The sequence below is a fragment of the Oryctolagus cuniculus genome, chromosome 10 (assembly GCF_051225735.1).
Source record: "Oryctolagus cuniculus isolate XC-2025 breed Fujian yellow rabbit chromosome 10, ASM5122573v1, whole genome shotgun sequence".
NCBI classification, from domain to species: Eukaryota; Metazoa; Chordata; class Mammalia; order Lagomorpha; family Leporidae; genus Oryctolagus; species Oryctolagus cuniculus.
In genome coordinates this window covers 74454277-74479355 of record NC_142876.1, presented here as the reverse complement: position 1 = coordinate 74479355, position 25079 = coordinate 74454277, and the positions used below count along the sequence as shown (strand labels likewise).

Below are 25079 nucleotides of genomic sequence, written 5' to 3'. Positions count from 1 at the left end.
CTCCTCTCCCAGCGCCATATTGTGGGAGAGCAGATGCATAGAATAAGTCTTAATTCCAGTAACTCAGTCCAATCCGAGTTGCTCCCCACAGAGACCACAGGCTGTGTGCTGCCTGCCTGCCACGGACCCTCTGTCCCGGGGAGGTCCTGTGGGCACGCAGCCTGTGGCCGCGGGTCTCTGCCTGGCCTGCCAAAAGGGTGCCCCGTTTGGATGCTGTGTGAGTCAGGGCTGATGGGGGAGAGGGGGACAGAGAGAGGAGAGAGAGACAGAGAGAGAGAGAGAAAGAGAGAGAGACGTGTAGGTGTTGGTGTAAGTCAGAGACAGAGGGAGAGGGTGCCTGTATTGCCTGCGAGGCTTGGTGTGGGGTCCCTCCTTTGCGCTCTGGAGGGCTTCCGCGGCTGTGGCGCGTGGCCGCCGCACGGCCAGGTGGCGCAGAGGGCCCGCGGGTTGGGCTGCGCGAGGCACCGGGCCCTGAGTGGTGGGCAACCGCGCCCTGGCGTCGTCTTCGGGCGGTGGTCGTGGTCGTGGTCGTGGTCACAGTCATTGGGCTCCCTGGGAGACAGGAGCCCGGGAGGGGCGGTGGGAGTGCAGGTGCCGGGAGCTGCTGGTGCGGCGGGCTGCGGGGTTGGGGCGGCCGGCAGGGGAGCGCCCTGGCGGGCGGTGAGTCGCTGGTTTGGGGTTGGAGGGGGCGCGCTGGATGGCGCGGGGCGTGGCCTGTGTCCCGGGGTGGGCCCCGGGGTTGGCGGTGGGGCTGCGGCAGCCGGGGACAGCTGGCCGGCCCGCCCGTGCCCGTGCCCGTGCCCGTGCCCGTGCCCAGGCCCAGGCCCAGGCCCAGGCCCGAGGCGCGGGCGGGCTGGGGCTGCCAGGTGGAGGGGTCGGGCTTCTGCCCCCTGCTGGAGCTGCGTTGGGGGTCGCAGGGGTCCCGGCGTGCGGGCTGGCGGATGGGGGCGTGGCTAGGCAGCCAGCCAAAGGCGAGCAAAAGGGGAGGGTGCCGCGGGGCAAAAGCCTACAGCACCCGGTATTCCCAGGCGGTCTCCCATCCAAGTACTAACCAGGCCCGACCCTGCTTAGCTTCCGAGATCAGACGAGATCGGGCGCGTTCAGGGTGGTATGGCCGTAGACGCCAGAGGCTGCCTCCAGGCCCCTCTTGAGTGCGCGCCCGCACAGCCGCCGCCGCCGCCGCCGCCGCCGCCGCCGCCGCCGCCGCCGCCGCCGCCGCCGCCGCCGCCGCCTCCTCCTCCTCCTCCTCCTCCTGCCCGCTCCCCGCTCTCACTCCCATTCCCATTCCCATTCCCATTCCCGCTCCCGCTCCCGCTGCCGCTTCTCCTCCGCCTCCTCCCTCTTTTCTCTTCTCTTCTCTTCTCCTCCTCCCCCCCCCTCCTCCTCAGCCGCCCTCCGCCTAGCCCTGCACCAGTGCCCGAACTCCAGCCCTCCGCCTGCCCAGCCCAGGACCTGCAGCACCGGGCGCCCAGTCGGCACGCTGCCGCCAAGCCAAGGGGAGCCAACCTCCTCCGGCTGCCGCTGGCCACAGGGAACTCCTACTCTCTCTTTCTAGGCCGGATCCCCTGCCTGCCGCCATCGCCCAGCCACACGCCAGCCGTGCCCGGCAGCCTCCACGCCTGCCCAGGGCTGCGCCCCGCGGCTCGCGGGTCCCGGCACCAGGGGGTTCGGCGCCCCACACCACCGCGGCCCGGGCCTTCCCTCCTACCCGGCCGCCAGCAGCCCCCCCACCGCTGACGCACAGGTCGCCCGCCCTCCCCCGGCACGGCCGCCGCGCCTCCACACACTCCCACGCCGCGAGGACAGCTGAGGGCCTGGGGACCCTTGTCCCCGCTCGGTCACGGGGGCCCAAGTGGGGCAGCAGGTCGGGAAGGAGGGCGGCAGCGCACGGAATCACCCCCGCCGCACGCTCGCGTGGGCACTCACACACACACACACACACACACACACACACGCCTACACAAGGGGCACACAGTCGCACACCCCGACACCCTTCGTGGCACAGAGGGATTTCCGTCCTCAGCGCCCGTTCCCTCACGGGAGGGTGGGGCGCTTCAGCGCGACCCGCACCCTCCAGCCCGGCAGCCAGTTCGAGACTGTCGCTCCCCCTCTTCATGGAGGAACGACACAGGACCCTGCGCTGTTCTTTCGTCTGCTCGGCCCTCCCCGGGTTTGCTGCTGGTTCTTCCCGGGTTGGCTACCGTCCCTTCCACCTCCGTGGAAGGGCGGTTCCCCCTGCCACATTCCCCACTTCCGCGGGGGAGCGGCACACCGCCGGCCGGCCGGCCGGCTCTCTCGGGGGCTGCACAGGTGTTCCCCTTAGATGTTCCTGGTGCATGTTGTCTCTCTCCTCCTTTATAGTCCTCTTCCGCCAATCCCAACTCGGCTGCCCACACGCCAAGTACGCTGCTCTCCTCCAATCAGGAGCAGGATCAGCTCCTGGAGGTCATCACTCAAGTTGGCAAGAGGCAGCTGCATAGAAGCTGTTTTCTCCTCTCCCAGCGCCATATTGTGGGAGAGCAGATGCATAGAATAAGTCTTAATTCCAGTAACTCAGTCCAATCCGAGTTGCTCCCCACAGAGACCACAGGCTGTGTGCTGCCTGCCTGCCACGGACCCTCTGTCCCGGGGAGGTCCTGTGGGCACGCAGCCTGTGGCCGCGGGTCTCTGCCTGGCCTGCCAAAAGGGTGCCCCGTTTGGATGCTGTGTGAGTCAGGGCTGATGGGGGAGAGGGGGACAGAGAGAGGAGAGAGAGACAGAGAGAGAGAGAGAAAGAGAGAGAGACGTGTAGGTGTTGGTGTAAGTCAGAGACAGAGGGAGAGGGTGCCTGTATTGCCTGCGAGGCTTGGTGTGGGGTCCCTCCTTTGCGCTCTGGAGGGCTTCCGCGGCTGTGGCGCGTGGCCGCCGCACGGCCAGGTGGCGCAGAGGGCCCGCGGGTTGGGCTGCGCGAGGCACCGGGCCCTGAGTGGTGGGCAACCGCGCCCTGGCGTCGTCTTCGGGCGGTGGTCGTGGTCGTGGTCGTGGTCACAGTCATTGGGCTCCCTGGGAGACAGGAGCCCGGGAGGGGCGGTGGGAGTGCAGGTGCCGGGAGCTGCTGGTGCGGCGGGCTGCGGGGTTGGGGCGGCCGGCAGGGGAGCGCCCTGGCGGGCGGTGAGTCGCTGGTTTGGGGTTGGAGGGGGCGCGCTGGATGGCGCGGGGCGTGGCCTGTGTCCCGGGGTGGGCCCCGGGGTTGGCGGTGGGGCTGCGGCAGCCGGGGACAGCTGGCCGGCCCGCCCGTGCCCGTGCCCGTGCCCGTGCCCGTGCCCAGGCCCAGGCCCAGGCCCAGGCCCGAGGCGCGGGCGGGCTGGGGCTGCCAGGTGGAGGGGTCGGGCTTCTGCCCCCTGCTGGAGCTGCGTTGGGGGTCGCAGGGGTCCCGGCGTGCGGGCTGGCGGATGGGGGCGTGGCTAGGCAGCCAGCCAAAGGCGAGCAAAAGGGGAGGGTGCCGCGGGGCAAAAGCCTACAGCACCCGGTATTCCCAGGCGGTCTCCCATCCAAGTACTAACCAGGCCCGACCCTGCTTAGCTTCCGAGATCAGACGAGATCGGGCGCGTTCAGGGTGGTATGGCCGTAGACGCCAGAGGCTGCCTCCAGGCCCCTCTTGAGTGCGCGCCCGCACAGCCGCCGCCGCCGCCGCCGCCGCCGCCGCCGCCGCCGCCGCCGCCGCCGCCGCCGCCGCCTCCTCCTCCTCCTCCTCCTCCTGCCCGCTCCCCGCTCTCACTCCCATTCCCATTCCCATTCCCATTCCCGCTCCCGCTCCCGCTGCCGCTTCTCCTCCGCCTCCTCCCTCTTTTCTCTTCTCTTCTCTTCTCCTCCTCCCCCCCCTCCTCCTCAGCCGCCCTCCGCCTAGCCCTGCACCAGTGCCCGAACTCCAGCCCTCCGCCTGCCCAGCCCAGGACCTGCAGCACCGGGCGCCCAGTCGGCACGCTGCCGCCAAGCCAAGGGGAGCCAACCTCCTCCGGCTGCCGCTGGCCACAGGGAACTCCTACTCTCTCTTTCTAGGCCGGATCCCCTGCCTGCCGCCATCGCCCAGCCACACGCCAGCCGTGCCCGGCAGCCTCCACGCCTGCCCAGGGCTGCGCCCCGCGGCTCGCGGGTCCCGGCACCAGGGGGTTCGGCGCCCCACACCACCGCGGCCCGGGCCTTCCCTCCTACCCGGCCACCAGCAGCCCCCCCACCGCTGACGCACAGGTCGCCCGCCCTCCCCCGGCACGGCCGCCGCGCCTCCACACACTCCCACGCCGCGAGGACAGCTGAGGGCCTGGGGACCCTTGTCCCCGCTCGGTCACGGGGGCCCAAGTGGGGCAGCAGGTCGGGAAGGAGGGCGGCAGCGCACGGAATCACCCCCGCCGCACGCTCGCGTGGGCACTCACACACACACACACACACACACACACACACGCCTACACAAGGGGCACACAGTCGCACACCCCGACACCCTTCGTGGCACAGAGGGATTTCCGTCCTCAGCGCCCGTTCCCTCACGGGAGGGTGGGGCGCTTCAGCGCGACCCGCACCCTCCAGCCCGGCAGCCAGTTCGAGACTGTCGCTCCCCCTCTTCATGGAGGAACGACACAGGACCCTGCGCTGTTCTTTCGTCTGCTCGGCCCTCCCCGGGTTTGCTGCTGGTTCTTCCCGGGTTGGCTACCGTCCCTTCCACCTCCGTGGAAGGGCGGTTCCCCCTGCCACATTCCCCACTTCCGCGGGGGAGCGGCACACCGCCGGCCGGCCGGCCGGCTCTCTCGGGGGCTGCACAGGTGTTCCCCTTAGATGTTCCTGGTGCATGTTGTCTCTCTCCTCCTTTATAGTCCTCTTCCGCCAATCCCAACTCGGCTGCCCACACGCCAAGTACGCTGCTCTCCTCCAATCAGGAGCAGGATCAGCTCCTGGAGGTCATCACTCAAGTTGGCAAGAGGCAGCTGCATAGAAGCTGTTTTCTCCTCTCCCAGCGCCATATTGTGGGAGAGCAGATGCATAGAATAAGTCTTAATTCCAGTAACTCAGTCCAATCCGAGTTGCTCCCCACAGAGACCACAGGCTGTGTGCTGCCTGCCTGCCACGGACCCTCTGTCCCGGGGAGGTCCTGTGGGCACGCAGCCTGTGGCCGCGGGTCTCTGCCTGGCCTGCCAAAAGGGTGCCCCGTTTGGATGCTGTGTGAGTCAGGGCTGATGGGGGAGAGGGGGACAGAGAGAGGAGAGAGAGACAGAGAGAGAGAGAGAAAGAGAGAGAGACGTGTAGGTGTTGGTGTAAGTCAGAGACAGAGGGAGAGGGTGCCTGTATTGCCTGCGAGGCTTGGTGTGGGGTCCCTCCTTTGCGCTCTGGAGGGCTTCCGCGGCTGTGGCGCGTGGCCGCCGCACGGCCAGGTGGCGCAGAGGGCCCGCGGGTTGGGCTGCGCGAGGCACCGGGCCCTGAGTGGTGGGCAACCGCGCCCTGGCGTCGTCTTCGGGCGGTGGTCGTGGTCGTGGTCGTGGTCACAGTCATTGGGCTCCCTGGGAGACAGGAGCCCGGGAGGGGCGGTGGGAGTGCAGGTGCCGGGAGCTGCTGGTGCGGCGGGCTGCGGGGTTGGGGCGGCCGGCAGGGGAGCGCCCTGGCGGGCGGTGAGTCGCTGGTTTGGGGTTGGAGGGGGCGCGCTGGATGGCGCGGGGCGTGGCCTGTGTCCCGGGGTGGGCCCCGGGGTTGGCGGTGGGGCTGCGGCAGCCGGGGACAGCTGGCCGGCCCGCCCGTGCCCGTGCCCGTGCCCGTGCCCGTGCCCAGGCCCAGGCCCAGGCCCAGGCCCGAGGCGCGGGCGGGCTGGGGCTGCCAGGTGGAGGGGTCGGGCTTCTGCCCCCTGCTGGAGCTGCGTTGGGGGTCGCAGGGGTCCCGGCGTGCGGGCTGGCGGATGGGGGCGTGGCTAGGCAGCCAGCCAAAGGCGAGCAAAAGGGGAGGGTGCCGCGGGGCAAAAGCCTACAGCACCCGGTATTCCCAGGCGGTCTCCCATCCAAGTACTAACCAGGCCCGACCCTGCTTAGCTTCCGAGATCAGACGAGATCGGGCGCGTTCAGGGTGGTATGGCCGTAGACGCCAGAGGCTGCCTCCAGGCCCCTCTTGAGTGCGCGCCCGCACAGCCGCCGCCGCCGCCGCCGCCGCCGCCGCCGCCGCCGCCGCCGCCGCCTCCTCCTCCTCCTCCTGCCCGCTCCCCGCTCTCACTCCCATTCCCATTCCCATTCCCATTCCCGCTCCCGCTCCCGCTGCCGCTTCTCCTCCGCCTCCTCCCTCTTTTCTCTTCTCTTCTCTTCTCCTCCTCCCCCCCCCTCCTCCTCAGCCGCCCTCCGCCTAGCCCTGCACCAGTGCCCGAACTCCAGCCCTCCGCCTGCCCAGCCCAGGACCTGCAGCACCGGGCGCCCAGTCGGCACGCTGCCGCCAAGCCAAGGGGAGCCAACCTCCTCCGGCTGCCGCTGGCCACAGGGAACTCCTACTCTCTCTTTCTAGGCCGGATCCCCTGCCTGCCGCCATCGCCCAGCCACACGCCAGCCGTGCCCGGCAGCCTCCACGCCTGCCCAGGGCTGCGCCCCGCGGCTCGCGGGTCCCGGCACCAGGGGGTTCGGCGCCCCACACCACCGCGGCCCGGGCCTTCCCTCCTACCCGGCCGCCAGCAGCCCCCCCACCGCTGACGCACAGGTCGCCCGCCCTCCCCCGGCACGGCCGCCGCGCCTCCACACACTCCCACGCCGCGAGGACAGCTGAGGGCCTGGGGACCCTTGTCCCCGCTCGGTCACGGGGGCCCAAGTGGGGCAGCAGGTCGGGAAGGAGGGCGGCAGCGCACGGAATCACCCCCGCCGCACGCTCGCGTGGGCACTCACACACACACACACACACACACACACGCCTACACAAGGGGCACACAGTCGCACACCCCGACACCCTTCGTGGCACAGAGGGATTTCCGTCCTCAGCGCCCGTTCCCTCACGGGAGGGTGGGGCGCTTCAGCGCGACCCGCACCCTCCAGCCCGGCAGCCAGTTCGAGACTGTCGCTCCCCCTCTTCATGGAGGAACGACACAGGACCCTGCGCTGTTCTTTCGTCTGCTCGGCCCTCCCCGGGTTTGCTGCTGGTTCTTCCCGGGTTGGCTACCGTCCCTTCCACCTCCGTGGAAGGGCGGTTCCCCCTGCCACATTCCCCACTTCCGCGGGGGAGCGGCACACCGCCGGCCGGCCGGCCGGCTCTCTCGGGGGCTGCACAGGTGTTCCCCTTAGATGTTCCTGGTGCATGTTGTCTCTCTCCTCCTTTATAGTCCTCTTCCGCCAATCCCAACTCGGCTGCCCACACGCCAAGTACGCTGCTCTCCTCCAATCAGGAGCAGGATCAGCTCCTGGAGGTCATCACTCAAGTTGGCAAGAGGCAGCTGCATAGAAGCTGTTTTCTCCTCTCCCAGCGCCATATTGTGGGAGAGCAGATGCATAGAATAAGTCTTAATTCCAGTAACTCAGTCCAATCCGAGTTGCTCCCCACAGAGACCACAGGCTGTGTGCTGCCTGCCTGCCACGGACCCTCTGTCCCGGGGAGGTCCTGTGGGCACGCAGCCTGTGGCCGCGGGTCTCTGCCTGGCCTGCCAAAAGGGTGCCCCGTTTGGATGCTGTGTGAGTCAGGGCTGATGGGGGAGAGGGGGACAGAGAGAGGAGAGAGAGACAGAGAGAGAGAGAGAAAGAGAGAGAGACGTGTAGGTGTTGGTGTAAGTCAGAGACAGAGGGAGAGGGTGCCTGTATTGCCTGCGAGGCTTGGTGTGGGGTCCCTCCTTTGCGCTCTGGAGGGCTTCCGCGGCTGTGGCGCGTGGCCGCCGCACGGCCAGGTGGCGCAGAGGGCCCGCGGGTTGGGCTGCGCGAGGCACCGGGCCCTGAGTGGTGGGCAACCGCGCCCTGGCGTCGTCTTCGGGCGGTGGTCGTGGTCGTGGTCGTGGTCACAGTCATTGGGCTCCCTGGGAGACAGGAGCCCGGGAGGGGCGGTGGGAGTGCAGGTGCCGGGAGCTGCTGGTGCGGCGGGCTGCGGGGTTGGGGCGGCCGGCAGGGGAGCGCCCTGGCGGGCGGTGAGTCGCTGGTTTGGGGTTGGAGGGGGCGCGCTGGATGGCGCGGGGCGTGGCCTGTGTCCCGGGGTGGGCCCCGGGGTTGGCGGTGGGGCTGCGGCAGCCGGGGACAGCTGGCCGGCCCGCCCGTGCCCGTGCCCGTGCCCGTGCCCGTGCCCAGGCCCAGGCCCAGGCCCAGGCCCGAGGCGCGGGCGGGCTGGGGCTGCCAGGTGGAGGGGTCGGGCTTCTGCCCCCTGCTGGAGCTGCGTTGGGGGTCGCAGGGGTCCCGGCGTGCGGGCTGGCGGATGGGGGCGTGGCTAGGCAGCCAGCCAAAGGCGAGCAAAAGGGGAGGGTGCCGCGGGGCAAAAGCCTACAGCACCCGGTATTCCCAGGCGGTCTCCCATCCAAGTACTAACCAGGCCCGACCCTGCTTAGCTTCCGAGATCAGACGAGATCGGGCGCGTTCAGGGTGGTATGGCCGTAGACGCCAGAGGCTGCCTCCAGGCCCCTCTTGAGTGCGCGCCCGCACAGCCGCCGCCGCCGCCGCCGCCGCCGCCGCCGCCGCCGCCGCCGCCGCCGCCGCCGCCGCCGCCGCCTCCTCCTCCTCCTCCTCCTCCTGCCCGCTCCCCGCTCTCACTCCCATTCCCATTCCCATTCCCATTCCCGCTCCCGCTCCCGCTGCCGCTTCTCCTCCGCCTCCTCCCTCTTTTCTCTTCTCTTCTCTTCTCCTCCTCCCCCCCCCTCCTCCTCAGCCGCCCTCCGCCTAGCCCTGCACCAGTGCCCGAACTCCAGCCCTCCGCCTGCCCAGCCCAGGACCTGCAGCACCGGGCGCCCAGTCGGCACGCTGCCGCCAAGCCAAGGGGAGCCAACCTCCTCCGGCTGCCGCTGGCCACAGGGAACTCCTACTCTCTCTTTCTAGGCCGGATCCCCTGCCTGCCGCCATCGCCCAGCCACACGCCAGCCGTGCCCGGCAGCCTCCACGCCTGCCCAGGGCTGCGCCCCGCGGCTCGCGGGTCCCGGCACCAGGGGGTTCGGCGCCCCACACCACCGCGGCCCGGGCCTTCCCTCCTACCCGGCCGCCAGCAGCCCCCCCACCGCTGACGCACAGGTCGCCCGCCCTCCCCCGGCACGGCCGCCGCGCCTCCACACACTCCCACGCCGCGAGGACAGCTGAGGGCCTGGGGACCCTTGTCCCCGCTCGGTCACGGGGGCCCAAGTGGGGCAGCAGGTCGGGAAGGAGGGCGGCAGCGCACGGAATCACCCCCGCCGCACGCTCGCGTGGGCACTCACACACACACACACACACACACACACACACGCCTACACAAGGGGCACACAGTCGCACACCCCGACACCCTTCGTGGCACAGAGGGATTTCCGTCCTCAGCGCCCGTTCCCTCACGGGAGGGTGGGGCGCTTCAGCGCGACCCGCACCCTCCAGCCCGGCAGCCAGTTCGAGACTGTCGCTCCCCCTCTTCATGGAGGAACGACACAGGACCCTGCGCTGTTCTTTCGTCTGCTCGGCCCTCCCCGGGTTTGCTGCTGGTTCTTCCCGGGTTGGCTACCGTCCCTTCCACCTCCGTGGAAGGGCGGTTCCCCCTGCCACATTCCCCACTTCCGCGGGGGAGCGGCACACCGCCGGCCGGCCGGCCGGCTCTCTCGGGGGCTGCACAGGTGTTCCCCTTAGATGTTCCTGGTGCATGTTGTCTCTCTCCTCCTTTATAGTCCTCTTCCGCCAATCCCAACTCGGCTGCCCACACGCCAAGTACGCTGCTCTCCTCCAATCAGGAGCAGGATCAGCTCCTGGAGGTCATCACTCAAGTTGGCAAGAGGCAGCTGCATAGAAGCTGTTTTCTCCTCTCCCAGCGCCATATTGTGGGAGAGCAGATGCATAGAATAAGTCTTAATTCCAGTAACTCAGTCCAATCCGAGTTGCTCCCCACAGAGACCACAGGCTGTGTGCTGCCTGCCTGCCACGGACCCTCTGTCCCGGGGAGGTCCTGTGGGCACGCAGCCTGTGGCCGCGGGTCTCTGCCTGGCCTGCCAAAAGGGTGCCCCGTTTGGATGCTGTGTGAGTCAGGGCTGATGGGGGAGAGGGGGACAGAGAGAGGAGAGAGAGACAGAGAGAGAGAGAGAAAGAGAGAGAGACGTGTAGGTGTTGGTGTAAGTCAGAGACAGAGGGAGAGGGTGCCTGTATTGCCTGCGAGGCTTGGTGTGGGGTCCCTCCTTTGCGCTCTGGAGGGCTTCCGCGGCTGTGGCGCGTGGCCGCCGCACGGCCAGGTGGCGCAGAGGGCCCGCGGGTTGGGCTGCGCGAGGCACCGGGCCCTGAGTGGTGGGCAACCGCGCCCTGGCGTCGTCTTCGGGCGGTGGTCGTGGTCGTGGTCGTGGTCACAGTCATTGGGCTCCCTGGGAGACAGGAGCCCGGGAGGGGCGGTGGGAGTGCAGGTGCCGGGAGCTGCTGGTGCGGCGGGCTGCGGGGTTGGGGCGGCCGGCAGGGGAGCGCCCTGGCGGGCGGTGAGTCGCTGGTTTGGGGTTGGAGGGGGCGCGCTGGATGGCGCGGGGCGTGGCCTGTGTCCCGGGGTGGGCCCCGGGGTTGGCGGTGGGGCTGCGGCAGCCGGGGACAGCTGGCCGGCCCGCCCGTGCCCGTGCCCGTGCCCGTGCCCGTGCCCAGGCCCAGGCCCAGGCCCAGGCCCGAGGCGCGGGCGGGCTGGGGCTGCCAGGTGGAGGGGTCGGGCTTCTGCCCCCTGCTGGAGCTGCGTTGGGGGTCGCAGGGGTCCCGGCGTGCGGGCTGGCGGATGGGGGCGTGGCTAGGCAGCCAGCCAAAGGCGAGCAAAAGGGGAGGGTGCCGCGGGGCAAAAGCCTACAGCACCCGGTATTCCCAGGCGGTCTCCCATCCAAGTACTAACCAGGCCCGACCCTGCTTAGCTTCCGAGATCAGACGAGATCGGGCGCGTTCAGGGTGGTATGGCCGTAGACGCCAGAGGCTGCCTCCAGGCCCCTCTTGAGTGCGCGCCCGCACAGCCGCCGCCGCCGCCGCCGCCGCCGCCGCCGCCGCCGCCGCCGCCGCCGCCGCCGCCGCCTCCTCCTCCTCCTCCTCCTCCTGCCCGCTCCCCGCTCTCACTCCCATTCCCATTCCCATTCCCATTCCCGCTCCCGCTCCCGCTGCCGCTTCTCCTCCGCCTCCTCCCTCTTTTCTCTTCTCTTCTCTTCTCCTCCTCCCCCCCCTCCTCCTCAGCCGCCCTCCGCCTAGCCCTGCACCAGTGCCCGAACTCCAGCCCTCCGCCTGCCCAGCCCAGGACCTGCAGCACCGGGCGCCCAGTCGGCACGCTGCCGCCAAGCCAAGGGGAGCCAACCTCCTCCGGCTGCCGCTGGCCACAGGGAACTCCTACTCTCTCTTTCTAGGCCGGATCCCCTGCCTGCCGCCATCGCCCAGCCACACGCCAGCCGTGCCCGGCAGCCTCCACGCCTGCCCAGGGCTGCGCCCCGCGGCTCGCGGGTCCCGGCACCAGGGGGTTCGGCGCCCCACACCACCGCGGCCCGGGCCTTCCCTCCTACCCGGCCACCAGCAGCCCCCCCACCGCTGACGCACAGGTCGCCCGCCCTCCCCCGGCACGGCCGCCGCGCCTCCACACACTCCCACGCCGCGAGGACAGCTGAGGGCCTGGGGACCCTTGTCCCCGCTCGGTCACGGGGGCCCAAGTGGGGCAGCAGGTCGGGAAGGAGGGCGGCAGCGCACGGAATCACCCCCGCCGCACGCTCGCGTGGGCACTCACACACACACACACACACACACACACACACGCCTACACAAGGGGCACACAGTCGCACACCCCGACACCCTTCGTGGCACAGAGGGATTTCCGTCCTCAGCGCCCGTTCCCTCACGGGAGGGTGGGGCGCTTCAGCGCGACCCGCACCCTCCAGCCCGGCAGCCAGTTCGAGACTGTCGCTCCCCCTCTTCATGGAGGAACGACACAGGACCCTGCGCTGTTCTTTCGTCTGCTCGGCCCTCCCCGGGTTTGCTGCTGGTTCTTCCCGGGTTGGCTACCGTCCCTTCCACCTCCGTGGAAGGGCGGTTCCCCCTGCCACATTCCCCACTTCCGCGGGGGAGCGGCACACCGCCGGCCGGCCGGCCGGCTCTCTCGGGGGCTGCACAGGTGTTCCCCTTAGATGTTCCTGGTGCATGTTGTCTCTCTCCTCCTTTATAGTCCTCTTCCGCCAATCCCAACTCGGCTGCCCACACGCCAAGTACGCTGCTCTCCTCCAATCAGGAGCAGGATCAGCTCCTGGAGGTCATCACTCAAGTTGGCAAGAGGCAGCTGCATAGAAGCTGTTTTCTCCTCTCCCAGCGCCATATTGTGGGAGAGCAGATGCATAGAATAAGTCTTAATTCCAGTAACTCAGTCCAATCCGAGTTGCTCCCCACAGAGACCACAGGCTGTGTGCTGCCTGCCTGCCACGGACCCTCTGTCCCGGGGAGGTCCTGTGGGCACGCAGCCTGTGGCCGCGGGTCTCTGCCTGGCCTGCCAAAAGGGTGCCCCGTTTGGATGCTGTGTGAGTCAGGGCTGATGGGGGAGAGGGGGACAGAGAGAGGAGAGAGAGACAGAGAGAGAGAGAGAAAGAGAGAGAGACGTGTAGGTGTTGGTGTAAGTCAGAGACAGAGGGAGAGGGTGCCTGTATTGCCTGCGAGGCTTGGTGTGGGGTCCCTCCTTTGCGCTCTGGAGGGCTTCCGCGGCTGTGGCGCGTGGCCGCCGCACGGCCAGGTGGCGCAGAGGGCCCGCGGGTTGGGCTGCGCGAGGCACCGGGCCCTGAGTGGTGGGCAACCGCGCCCTGGCGTCGTCTTCGGGCGGTGGTCGTGGTCGTGGTCGTGGTCACAGTCATTGGGCTCCCTGGGAGACAGGAGCCCGGGAGGGGCGGTGGGAGTGCAGGTGCCGGGAGCTGCTGGTGCGGCGGGCTGCGGGGTTGGGGCGGCCGGCAGGGGAGCGCCCTGGCGGGCGGTGAGTCGCTGGTTTGGGGTTGGAGGGGGCGCGCTGGATGGCGCGGGGCGTGGCCTGTGTCCCGGGGTGGGCCCCGGGGTTGGCGGTGGGGCTGCGGCAGCCGGGGACAGCTGGCCGGCCCGCCCGTGCCCGTGCCCGTGCCCGTGCCCGTGCCCAGGCCCAGGCCCAGGCCCAGGCCCGAGGCGCGGGCGGGCTGGGGCTGCCAGGTGGAGGGGTCGGGCTTCTGCCCCCTGCTGGAGCTGCGTTGGGGGTCGCAGGGGTCCCGGCGTGCGGGCTGGCGGATGGGGGCGTGGCTAGGCAGCCAGCCAAAGGCGAGCAAAAGGGGAGGGTGCCGCGGGGCAAAAGCCTACAGCACCCGGTATTCCCAGGCGGTCTCCCATCCAAGTACTAACCAGGCCCGACCCTGCTTAGCTTCCGAGATCAGACGAGATCGGGCGCGTTCAGGGTGGTATGGCCGTAGACGCCAGAGGCTGCCTCCAGGCCCCTCTTGAGTGCGCGCCCGCACAGCCGCCGCCGCCGCCGCCGCCGCCGCCGCCTCCTCCTCCTCCTCCTCCTGCCCGCTCCCCGCTCTCACTCCCATTCCCATTCCCATTCCCATTCCCGCTCCCGCTCCCGCTGCCGCTTCTCCTCCGCCTCCTCCCTCTTTTCTCTTCTCTTCTCTTCTCCTCCTCCCCCCCCCTCCTCCTCAGCCGCCCTCCGCCTAGCCCTGCACCAGTGCCCGAACTCCAGCCCTCCGCCTGCCCAGCCCAGGACCTGCAGTGCAGCACCGGGCGCCCAGTCGGCACGCTGCCGCCAAGCCAAGGGGAGCCAACCTCCTCCGGCTGCCGCTGGCCACAGGGAACTCCTACTCTCTCTTTCTAGGCCGGATCCCCTGCCTGCCGCCATCGCCCAGCCACACGCCAGCCGTGCCCGGCAGCCTCCACGCCTGCCCAGGGCTGCGCCCCGCGGCTCGCGGGTCCCGGCACCAGGGGGTTCGGCGCCCCACACCACCGCGGCCCGGGCCTTCCCTCCTACCCGGCCGCCAGCAGCCCCCCCACCGCTGACGCACAGGTCGCCCGCCCTCCCCCGGCACGGCCGCCGCGCCTCCACACACTCCCACGCCGCGAGGACAGCTGAGGGCCTGGGGACCCTTGTCCCCGCTCGGTCACGGGGGCCCAAGTGGGGCAGCAGGTCGGGAAGGAGGGCGGCAGCGCACGGAATCACCCCCGCCGCACGCTCGCGTGGGCACTCACACACACACACACACACACACACACACGCCTACACAAGGGGCACACAGTCGCACACCCCGACACCCTTCGTGGCACAGAGGGATTTCCGTCCTCAGCGCCCGTTCCCTCACGGGAGGGTGGGGCGCTTCAGCGCGACCCGCACCCTCCAGCCCGGCAGCCAGTTCGAGACTGTCGCTCCCCCTCTTCATGGAGGAACGACACAGGACCCTGCGCTGTTCTTTCGTCTGCTCGGCCCTCCCCGGGTTTGCTGCTGGTTCTTCCCGGGTTGGCTACCGTCCCTTCCACCTCCGTGGAAGGGCGGTTCCCCCTGCCACATTCCCCACTTCCGCGGGGGAGCGGCACACCGCCGGCCGGCCGGCCGGCTCTCTCGGGGGCTGCACAGGTGTTCCCCTTAGATGTTCCTGGTGCATGTTGTCTCTCTCCTCCTTTATAGTCCTCTTCCGCCAATCCCAACTCGGCTGCCCACACGCCAAGTACGCTGCTCTCCTCCAATCAGGAGCAGGATCAGCTCCTGGAGGTCATCACTCAAGTTGGCAAGAGGCAGCTGCATAGAAGCTGTTTTCTCCTCTCCCAGCGCCATATTGTGGGAGAGCAGATGCATAGAATAAGTCTTAATTCCAGTAACTCAGTCCAATCCGAGTTGCTCCCCACAGAGACCACAGGCTGTGTGCTGCCTGCCTGCCACGGACCCTCTGTCCCGGGGAGGTCCTGTGGGCACGCAGCCTGTGGCCGCGGGTCTCTGCCTGGCCTGCCAAAAGGGTGCCCCGTTTGGATGCTGTGTGAGTCAGGGCTGATGGGGGAGAGGGGGACAGAGAGAGGAGAGAGAGACAGAGAGAGAGAGAGAAAGAGAGAGAGACGTGTAGGTGTTGGTGTAAGTCAGAGACAGAGGGAGAGGGTGCCTGTATTGCCTGCGAGGCTTGGTGTGGGGTCCCTCCTTTGCGCTCTGGAGGGCTTCCGCGGCTGTGGCGCGTGGCCGCCGCACGGCCAGGTGGCGCAGAGGGCCCGCGGGTTGGGCTGCGCGAGGCACCGGGCCCTGAGTGGTGGGCAACCGCGCCCTGGCGTCGTCTTCGGGCGGTGGTCGTGGTCGTGGTCGTGGTCACAGTCATTGGGCTCCCTGGGAGACAGGAGCCCGGGAGGGGCGGTGGGAGTGCAGGTGCCGGGAGCTGCTGGTGCGGCGGGCTGCGGGGTTGGGGCGGCCGGCAGGGGAGCGCCCTGGCGGGCGGTGAGTCGCTGGTTTGGGGTTGGAGGGGGCGCGCTGGATGGCGCGGGGCGTGGCCTGTGTCCCGGGGTGGGCCCCGGGGTTGGCGGTGGGGCTGCGGCAGCCGGGGACAGCTGGCCGGCCCGCCCGTGCCCGTGCCCGTGCCCGTGCCCGTGCCCGTGCCCAGGCCCAGGCCCAGGCCCAGGCCCGAGGCGCGGGCGGGCTGGGGCTGCCAGGTGGAGGGGTCGGGCTTCTGCCCCCTGCTGGAGCTGCGTTGGGGGTCGCAGGGGTCCCGGCGTGCGGGCTGGCGGATGGGGGCGTGGCTAGGCAGCCAGCCAAAGGCGAGCAAAAGGGGAGGGTGCCGCGGGGCAAAAGCCTACAGCACCCGGTATTCCCAGGCGGTCTCCCATCCAAGTACTAACCAGGCCCGACCCTGCTTAGCTTCCGAGATCAGACGAGATCGGGCGCGTTCAGGGTGGTATGGCCGTAGACGCCAGAGGCTGCCTCCAGGCCCCTCTTGAGTGCGCGCCCGCACAGCCGCCGCCGCCGCCGCCGCCGCCGCCGCCTCCTCCTCCTCCTCCTCCTGCCCGCTCCCCGCTCTCACTCCCATTCCCATTCCCATTCCCATTCCCGCTCCCGCTCCCGCTGCCGCTTCTCCTCCGCCTCCTCCCTCTTTTCTCTTCTCTTCTCTTCTCCTCCTCCCCCCCCCTCCTCCTCAGCCGCCCTCCGCCTAGCCCTGCACCAGTGCCCGAACTCCAGCCCTCCGCCTGCCCAGCCCAGGACCTGCAGTGCAGCACCGGGCGCCCAGTCGGCACGCTGCCGCCAAGCCAAGGGGAGCCAACCTCCTCCGGCTGCCGCTGGCCACAGGGAACTCCTACTCTCTCTTTCTAGGCCGGATCCCCTGCCTGCCGCCATCGCCCAGCCACACGCCAGCCGTGCCCGGCAGCCTCCACGCCTGCCCAGGGCTGCGCCCCGCGGCTCGCGGGTCCCGGCACCAGGGGGTTCGGCGCCCCACACCACCGCGGCCCGGGCCTTCCCTCCTACCCGGCCGCCAGCAGCCCCCCCACCGCTGACGCACAGGTCGCCCGCCCTCCCCCGGCACGGCCGCCGCGCCTCCACACACTCCCACGCCGCGAGGACAGCTGAGGGCCTGGGGACCCTTGTCCCCGCTCGGTCACGGGGGCCCAAGTGGGGCAGCAGGTCGGGAAGGAGGGCGGCAGCGCACGGAATCACCCCCGCCGCACGCTCGCGTGGGCACTCACACACACACACACACACACACACACGCCTACACAAGGGGCACACAGTCGCACACCCCGACACCCTTCGTGGCACAGAGGGATTTCCGTCCTCAGCGCCCGTTCCCTCACGGGAGGGTGGGGCGCTTCAGCGCGACCCGCACCCTCCAGCCCGGCAGCCAGTTCGAGACTGTCGCTCCCCCTCTTCATGGAGGAACGACACAGGACCCTGCGCTGTTCTTTCGTCTGCTCGGCCCTCCCCGGGTTTGCTGCTGGTTCTTCCCGGGTTGGCTACCGTCCCTTCCACCTCCGTGGAAGGGCGGTTCCCCCTGCCACATTCCCCACTTCCGCGGGGGAGCGGCACACCGCCGGCCGGCCGGCCGGCTCTCTCGGGGGCTGCACAGGTGTTCCCCTTAGATGTTCCTGGTGCATGTTGTCTCTCTCCTCCTTTATAGTCCTCTTCCGCCAATCCCAACTCGGCTGCCCACACGCCAAGTACGCTGCTCTCCTCCAATCAGGAGCAGGATCAGCTCCTGGAGGTCATCACTCAAGTTGGCAAGAGGCAGCTGCATAGAAGCTGTTTTCTCCTCTCCCAGCGCCATATTGTGGGAGAGCAGATGCATAGAATAAGTCTTAATTCCAGTAACTCAGTCCAATCCGAGTTGCTCCCCACAGAGACCACAGGCTGTGTGCTGCCTGCCTGCCACGGACCCTCTGTCCCGGGGAGGTCCTGTGGGCACGCAGCCTGTGGCCGCGGGTCTCTGCCTGGCCTGCCAAAAGGGTGCCCCGTTTGGATGCTGTGTGAGTCAGGGCTGATGGGGGAGAGGGGGACAGAGAGAGGAGAGAGAGACAGAGAGAGAGAGAGAAAGAGAGAGAGACGTGTAGGTGTTGGTGTAAGTCAGAGACAGAGGGAGAGGGTGCCTGTATTGCCTGCGAGGCTTGGTGTGGGGTCCCTCCTTTGCGCTCTGGAGGGCTTCCGCGGCTGTGGCGCGTGGCCGCCGCACGGCCAGGTGGCGCAGAGGGCCCGCGGGTTGGGCTGCGCGAGGCACCGGGCCCTGAGTGGTGGGCAACCGCGCCCTGGCGTCGTCTTCGGGCGGTGGTCGTGGTCGTGGTCGTGGTCACAGTCATTGGGCTCCCTGGGAGACAGGAGCCCGGGAGGGGCGGTGGGAGTGCAGGTGCCGGGAGCTGCTGGTGCGGCGGGCTGCGGGGTTGGGGCGGCCGGCAGGGGAGCGCCCTGGCGGGCGGTGAGTCGCTGGTTTGGGGTTGGAGGGGGCGCGCTGGATGGCGCGGGGCGTGGCCTGTGTCCCGGGGTGGGCCCCGGGGTTGGCGGTGGGGCTGCGGCAGCCGGGGACAGCTGGCCGGCCCGCCCGTGCCCGTGCCCGTGCCCAGGCCCAGGCCCAGGCCCAGGCCCGAGGCGCGGGCGGGCTGGGGCTGCCAGGTGGAGGGGTCGGGCTTCTGCCCCCTGCTGGAGCTGCGTTGGGGGTCGCAGGGGTCCCGGCGTGCGGGCTGGCGGATGGGGGCGTGGCTAGGCAGCCAGCCAAAGGCGAGCAAAAGGGGAGGGTGCCGCGGGGCAAAAGCCTACAGCACCCGGTATTCCCAGGCGGTCTCCCATCCAAGTACTAACCAGGCCCGACCCTGCTTAGCTTCCGAGATCAGACGAGATCGGGCGCGTTCAGGGTGGTATGGCCGTAGACGCCAGAGGCCGCCTCCAGGCCCCTCTTGAGTGCGCGCCCGCACAGCCGCCGCCGCCGCCGCCGCCGCCGCCTCCTCCTCCTCCTCCTGCCCGCTCCCCGCTCTCACTCCCATTCCCATTCCCATTCCCATTCCCGCTCCCGCTCCCGCTGCCGCTTCTCCTCCGCCTCCTCCCTCTTTTCTCTTCTCTTCTCTTCTCCTCCTCCCCCCCCCTCCTCCTCAGCCGCCCTCCGCCTAGCCCTGCACCAGTGCCCGAACTCCAGCCCTCCGCCTGCCCAGCCCAGGACCTGCAGCACCGGGCGCCCAGTCGGCACGCTGCCGCCAAGCCAAGGGGAGCCAACCTCCTCCGGCTGCCGCTGGCCACAGGGAACTCCTACTCTCTCTTTCTAGGCCGGATCCCCTGCCTGCCGCCATCGCCCAGCCACACGCCAGCCGTGCCCGGCAGCCTCCACGCCTGCCCAGGGCTGCGCCCCGCGGCTCGCGGGTCCCGGCACCAGGGGGTTCGGCGCCCCACACCACCGCGGCCCGGGCCTTCCCTCCTACCCGGCCGCCAGCAGCCCCCCCACCGCTGACGCACAGGTCGCCCGCCCTCCCCCGGCACGGCCGCCGCGCCTCCACACACTCCCACGCCGCGAGGACAGCTGAGGGCCTGGGGACCCTTGTCCCCGCTCGGTCACGGGGGCCCAAGTGGGGCAGCAGGTCGGGAAGGAGGGCGGCAGCGCACGGAATCACCCCCGCCGCACGCTCGCGTGGGCACTCACACACACACACACACACACGCCTACACAAGGGGCACACAGTCGCACACCCCGACACCCTTCGTGGCACAGAGGGATTTCCGTCCTCAGCGCCCGTTCCCTCACGGGAGGGTGGGGCGCTTCAGCGCGACCCGCACCCTCCAGCCCGGCAGCCAGTTCGAGACTGTCGCTCCCCCTCTTCATGGAGGAACGACACAGGACCCTGCGCTGTTCTTTCGTCTGCTCGGCCCTCCCCGGGTTTGCTGCTGGTTCTTCCCGGGTTGGCTACCGTCCCTTCCACCTCCGTGGAAGGGCGGTTCCCCCTGCCACATTCCCCACTTCCGCGGGGGAGCGGCACACCGCCGGCCGGCCGGCCGGCTCTCTCGGGGGCTGCACAGGTGTTCCCCTTAGATGTTCCTGGTGCATGTTGTCTCTCTCCTCCTTTATAGTCCTCTTCCGCCAATCCCAACTCGGCTGCCCACACGCCAAGTACGCTGCTCTCCTCCAATCAGGAGCAGGATCAGCTCCTGGAGGTCATCACTCAAGTTGGCAAGAGGCAGCTGCATAGAAGCTGTTTTCTCCTCTCCCAGCGCCATATTGTGGGAGAGCAGATGCATAGAATAAGTCTTAATTCCAGTAACTCAGTCCAATCCGAGTTGCTCCCCACAGAGACCACAGGCTGTGTGCTGCCTGCCTGCCACGGACCCTCTGTCCCGGGGAGGTCCTGTGGGCACGCAGCCTGTGGCCGCGGGTCTCTGCCTGGCCTGCCAAAAGGGTGCCCCGTTTGGATGCTGTGTGAGTCAGGGCTGATGGGGGAGAGGGGGACAGAGAGAGGAGAGAGAGACAGAGAGAGAGAGAGAAAGAGAGAGAGACGTGTAGGTGTTGGTGTAAGTCAGAGACAGAGGGAGAGGGTGCCTGTATTGCCTGCGAGGCTTGGTGTGGGGTCCCTCCTTTGCGCTCTGGAGGGCTTCCGCGGCTGTGGCGCGTGGCCGCCGCACGGCCAGGTGGCGCAGAGGGCCCGCGGGTTGGGCTGCGCGAGGCACCGGGCCCTGAGTGGTGGGCAACCGCGCCCTGGCGTCGTCTTCGGGCGGTGGTCGTGGTCGTGGTCGTGGTCACAGTCATTGGGCTCCCTGGGAGACAGGAGCCCGGGAGGGGCGGTGGGAGTGCAGGTGCCGGGAGCTGCTGGTGCGGCGGGCTGCGGGGTTGGGGCGGCCGGCAGGGGAGCGCCCTGGCGGGCGGTGAGTCGCTGGTTTGGGGTTGGAGGGGGCGCGCTGGATGGCGCGGGGCGTGGCCTGTGTCCCGGGGTGGGCCCCGGGGTTGGCGGTGGGGCTGCGGCAGCCGGGGACAGCTGGCCGGCCCGCCCGTGCCCGTGCCCGTGCCCGTGCCCGTGCCCAGGCCCAGGCCCAGGCCCAGGCCCGAGGCGCGGGCGGGCTGGGGCTGCCAGGTGGAGGGGTCGGGCTTCTGCCCCCTGCTGGAGCTGCGTTGGGGGTCGCAGGGGTCCCGGCGTGCGGGCTGGCGGATGGGGGCGTGGCTAGGCAGCCAGCCAAAGGCGAGCAAAAGGGGAGGGTGCCGCGGGGCAAAAGCCTACAGCACCCGGTATTCCCAGGCGGTCTCCCATCCAAGTACTAACCAGGCCCGACCCTGCTTAGCTTCCGAGATCAGACGAGATCGGGCGCGTTCAGGGTGGTATGGCCGTAGACGCCAGAGGCTGCCTCCAGGCCCCTCTTGAGTGCGCGCCCGCACAGCCGCCGCCGCCGCCGCCGCCGCCGCCGCCTCCTCCTCCTCCTCCTCCTGCCCGCTCCCCGCTCTCACTCCCATTCCCATTCCCATTCCCATTCCCGCTCCCGCTCCCGCTGCCGCTTCTCCTCCGCCTCCTCCCTCTTTTCTCTTCTCTTCTCCTCCTCCCCCCCCCTCCTCCTCAGCCGCCCTCCGCCTAGCCCTGCACCAGTGCCCGAACTCCAGCCCTCCGCCTGCCCAGCCCAGGACCTGCAGTGCAGCACCGGGCGCCCAGTCGGCACGCTGCCGCCAAGCCAAGGGGAGCCAACCTCCTCCGGCTGCCGCTGGCCACAGGGAACTCCTACTCTCTCTTTCTAGGCCGGATCCCCTGCCTGCCGCCATCGCCCAGCCACACGCCAGCCGTGCCCGGCAGCCTCCACGCCTGCCCAGGGCTGCGCCCCGCGGCTCGCGGGTCCCGGCACCAGGGGGTTCGGCGCCCCACACCACCGCGGCCCGGGCCTTCCCTCCTACCCGGCCGCCAGCAGCCCCCCCACCGCTGACGCACAGGTCGCCCGCCCTCCCCCGGCACGGCCGCCGCGCCTCCACACACTCCCACGCCGCGAGGACAGCTGAGGGCCTGGGGACCCTTGTCCCCGCTCGGTCACGGGGGCCCAAGTGGGGCAGCAGGTCGGGAAGGAGGGCGGCAGCGCACGGAATCACCCCCGCCGCACGCTCGCGTGGGCACTCACACACACACACACACACACACACACACGCCTACACAAGGGGCACACAGTCGCACACCCCGACACCCTTCGTGGCACAGAGGGATTTCCGTCCTCAGCGCCCGTTCCCTCACGGGAGGGTGGGGCGCTTCAGCGCGACCCGCACCCTCCAGCCCGGCAGCCAGTTCGAGACTGTCGCTCCCCCTCTTCATGGAGGAACGACACAGGACCCTGCGCTGTTCTTTCGTCTGCTCGGCCCTCCCCGGGTTTGCTGCTGGTTCTTCCCGGGTTGGCTACCGTCCCTTCCACCTCCGTGGAAGGGCGGTTCCCCCTGCCACATTCCCCACTTCCGCGGGGGAGCGGCACACCGCCGGCCGGCCGGCCGGCTCTCTCGGGGGCTGCACAGGTGTTCCCCTTAGATGTTCCTGGTGCATGTTGTCTCTCTCCTCCTTTATAGTCCTCTTCCGCCAATCCCAACTCGGCTGCCCACACGCCAAGTACGCTGCTCTCCTCCAATCAGGAGCAGGATCAGCTCCTGGAGGTCATCACTCAAGTTGGCAAGAGGCAGCTGCATAGAAGCTGTTTTCTCCTCTCCCAGCGCCATATTGTGGGAGAGCAGATGCATAGAATAAGTCTTAATTCCAGTAACTCAGTCCAATCCGAGTTGCTCCCCACAGAGACCACAGGCTGTGTGCTGCCTGCCTGCCACGGACCCTCTGTCCCGGGGAGGTCCTGTGGGCACGCAGCCTGTGGCCGCGGGTCTCTGCCTGGCCTGCCAAAAGGGTGCCCCGTTTGGATGCTGTGTGAGTCAGGGCTGATGGGGGAGAGGGGGACAGAGAGAGGAGAGAGAGACAGAGAGAGAGAGAGAAAGAGAGAGAGACGTGTAGGTGTTGGTGTAAGTCAGAGACAGAGGGAGAGGGTGCCTGTATTGCCTGCGAGGCTTGGTGTGGGGTCCCTCCTTTGCGCTCTGGAGGGCTTCCGCGGCTGTGGCGCGTGGCCGCCGCACGGCCAGGTGGCGCAGAGGGCCCGCGGGTTGGGCTGCGCGAGGCACCGGGCCCTGAGTGGTGGGCAACCGCGCCCTGGCGTCGTCTTCGGGCGGTGGTCGTGGTCGTGGTCGTGGTCACAGTCATTGGGCTCCCTGGGAGACAGGAGCCCGGGAGGGGCGGTGGGAGTGCAGGTGCCGGGAGCTGCTGGTGCGGCGGGCTGCGGGGTTGGGGCGGCCGGCAGGGGAGCGCCCTGGCGGGCGGTGAGTCGCTGGTTTGGGGTTGGAGGGGGCGCGCTGGATGGCGCGGGGCGTGGCCTGTGTCCCGGGGTGGGCCCCGGGGTTGGCGGTGGGGCTGCGGCAGCCGGGGACAGCTGGCCGGCCCGCCCGTGCCCGTGCCCGTGCCCGTGCCCGTGCCCAGGCCCAGGCCCAGGCCCAGGCCCGAGGCGCGGGCGGGCTGGGGCTGCCAGGTGGAGGGGTCGGGCTTCTGCCCCCTGCTGGAGCTGCGTTGGGGGTCGCAGGGGTCCCGGCGTGCGGGCTGGCGGATGGGGGCGTGGCTAGGCAGCCAGCCAAAGGCGAGCAAAAGGGGAGGGTGCCGCGGGGCAAAAGCCTACAGCACCCGGTATTCCCAGGCGGTCTCCCATCCAAGTACTAACCAGGCCCGACCCTGCTTAGCTTCCGAGATCAGACGAGATCGGGCGCGTTCAGGGTGGTATGGCCGTAGACGCCAGAGGCTGCCTCCAGGCCCCTCTTGAGTGCGCGCCCGCACAGCCGCCGCCGCCGCCGCCGCCTCCTCCTCCTCCTCCTCCTGCCCGCTCCCCGCTCTCACTCCCATTCCCATTCCCATTCCCATTCCCGCTCCCGCTCCCGCTGCCGCTTCTCCTCCGCCTCCTCCCTCTTTTCTCTTCTCTTCTCTTCTCCTCCTCCCCCCCCCCTCCTCCTCAGCCGCCCTCCGCCTAGCCCTGCACCAGTGCCCGAACTCCAGCCCTCCGCCTGCCCAGCCCAGGACCTGCAGTGCAGCACCGGGCGCCCAGTCGGCACGCTGCCGCCAAGCCAAGGGGAGCCAACCTCCTCCGGCTGCCGCTGGCCACAGGGAACTCCTACTCTCTCTTTCTAGGCCGGATCCCCTGCCTGCCGCCATCGCCCAGCCACACGCCAGCCGTGCCCGGCAGCCTCCACGCCTGCCCAGGGCTGCGCCCCGCGGCTCGCGGGTCCCGGCACCAGGGGGTTCGGCGCCCCACACCACCGCGGCCCGGGCCTTCCCTCCTACCCGGCCGCCAGCAGCCCCCCCACCGCTGACGCACAGGTCGCCCGCCCTCCCCCGGCACGGCCGCCGCGCCTCCACACACTCCCACGCCGCGAGGACAGCTGAGGGCCTGGGGACCCTTGTCCCCGCTCGGTCACGGGGGCCCAAGTGGGGCAGCAGGTCGGGAAGGAGGGCGGCAGCGCACGGAATCACCCCCGCCGCACGCTCGCGTGGGCACTCACACACACACACACACACACGCCTACACAAGGGGCACACAGTCGCACACCCCGACACCCTTCGTGGCACAGAGGGATTTCCGTCCTCAGCGCCCGTTCCCTCACGGGAGGGTGGGGCGCTTCAGCGCGACCCGCACCCTCCAGCCCGGCAGCCAGTTCGAGACTGTCGCTCCCCCTCTTCATGGAGGAACGACACAGGACCCTGCGCTGTTCTTTCGTCTGCTCGGCCCTCCCCGGGTTTGCTGCTGGTTCTTCCCGGGTTGGCTACCGTCCCTTCCACCTCCGTGGAAGGGCGGTTCCCCCTGCCACATTCCCCACTTCCGCGGGGGAGCGGCACACCGCCGGCCGGCCGGCCGGCTCTCTCGGGGGCTGCACAGGTGTTCCCCTTAGATGTTCCTGGTGCATGTTGTCTCTCTCCTCCTTTATAGTCCTCTTCCGCCAATCCCAACTCGGCTGCCCACACGCCAAGTACGCTGCTCTCCTCCAATCAGGAGCAGGATCAGCTCCTGGAGGTCATCACTCAAGTTGGCAAGAGGCAGCTGCATAGAAGCTGTTTTCTCCTCTCCCAGCGCCATATTGTGGGAGAGCAGATGCATAGAATAAGTCTTAATTCCAGTAACTCAGTCCAATCCGAGTTGCTCCCCACAGAGACCACAGGCTGTGTGCTGCCTGCCTGCCACGGACCCTCTGTCCCGGGGAGGTCCTGTGGGCACGCAGCCTGTGGCCGCGGGTCTCTGCCTGGCCTGCCAAAAGGGTGCCCCGTTTGGATGCTGTGTGAGTCAGGGCTGATGGGGGAGAGGGGGACAGAGAGAGGAGAGAGAGACAGAGAGAGAGAGAGAAAGAGAGAGAGACGTGTAGGTGTTGGTGTAAGTCAGAGACAGAGGGAGAGGGTGCCTGTATTGCCTGCGAGGCTTGGTGTGGGGTCCCTCCTTTGCGCTCTGGAGGGCTTCCGCGGCTGTGGCGCGTGGCCGCCGCACGGCCAGGTGGCGCAGAGGGCCCGCGGGTT

At 69.5% G+C, this 25079-nt stretch overlaps 10 non-coding genes across 10 annotated transcripts; all 10 read right to left on the bottom strand.

The window, feature by feature from the left end:
- Window positions 1–1003: 1003 nt before the first annotated feature.
- On the bottom strand, window positions 1004–1122 carry LOC149124199 (5S ribosomal RNA). The gene has a single exon (XR_016215414.1). It is a non-coding gene; the product is annotated as a 5S ribosomal RNA (ribosomal RNA).
- Window positions 1123–3493: 2371 nt separating this feature from the next.
- LOC149124198 (5S ribosomal RNA) lies at window positions 3494–3612 on the bottom strand. Its single transcript, XR_016215413.1, has one exon. It is a non-coding gene; the product is annotated as a 5S ribosomal RNA (ribosomal RNA).
- A 2364-nt stretch (window positions 3613–5976) lies between these two features.
- LOC149124197 (5S ribosomal RNA) lies at window positions 5977–6095 on the bottom strand. The gene has a single exon (XR_016215412.1). It is a non-coding gene; the product is annotated as a 5S ribosomal RNA (ribosomal RNA).
- A 2343-nt stretch (window positions 6096–8438) lies between these two features.
- On the bottom strand, window positions 8439–8557 carry LOC149124196 (5S ribosomal RNA). The gene has a single exon (XR_016215411.1). It is a non-coding gene; the product is annotated as a 5S ribosomal RNA (ribosomal RNA).
- Window positions 8558–10928: 2371 nt separating this feature from the next.
- Window positions 10929–11047, bottom strand: LOC149124195 (5S ribosomal RNA). The gene has a single exon (XR_016215410.1). It is a non-coding gene; the product is annotated as a 5S ribosomal RNA (ribosomal RNA).
- A 2364-nt stretch (window positions 11048–13411) lies between these two features.
- On the bottom strand, window positions 13412–13530 carry LOC149124194 (5S ribosomal RNA). The gene has a single exon (XR_016215409.1). It is a non-coding gene; the product is annotated as a 5S ribosomal RNA (ribosomal RNA).
- A 2341-nt stretch (window positions 13531–15871) lies between these two features.
- On the bottom strand, window positions 15872–15990 carry LOC149124193 (5S ribosomal RNA). Its single transcript, XR_016215408.1, has one exon. It is a non-coding gene; the product is annotated as a 5S ribosomal RNA (ribosomal RNA).
- A 2321-nt stretch (window positions 15991–18311) lies between these two features.
- LOC149124192 (5S ribosomal RNA) lies at window positions 18312–18430 on the bottom strand. The gene has a single exon (XR_016215407.1). It is a non-coding gene; the product is annotated as a 5S ribosomal RNA (ribosomal RNA).
- A 2316-nt stretch (window positions 18431–20746) lies between these two features.
- Window positions 20747–20865, bottom strand: LOC149124191 (5S ribosomal RNA). Its single transcript, XR_016215406.1, has one exon. It is a non-coding gene; the product is annotated as a 5S ribosomal RNA (ribosomal RNA).
- Window positions 20866–23195: 2330 nt separating this feature from the next.
- Window positions 23196–23314, bottom strand: LOC149124190 (5S ribosomal RNA). The gene has a single exon (XR_016215405.1). It is a non-coding gene; the product is annotated as a 5S ribosomal RNA (ribosomal RNA).
- Window positions 23315–25079: the final 1765 nt, after the last annotated feature.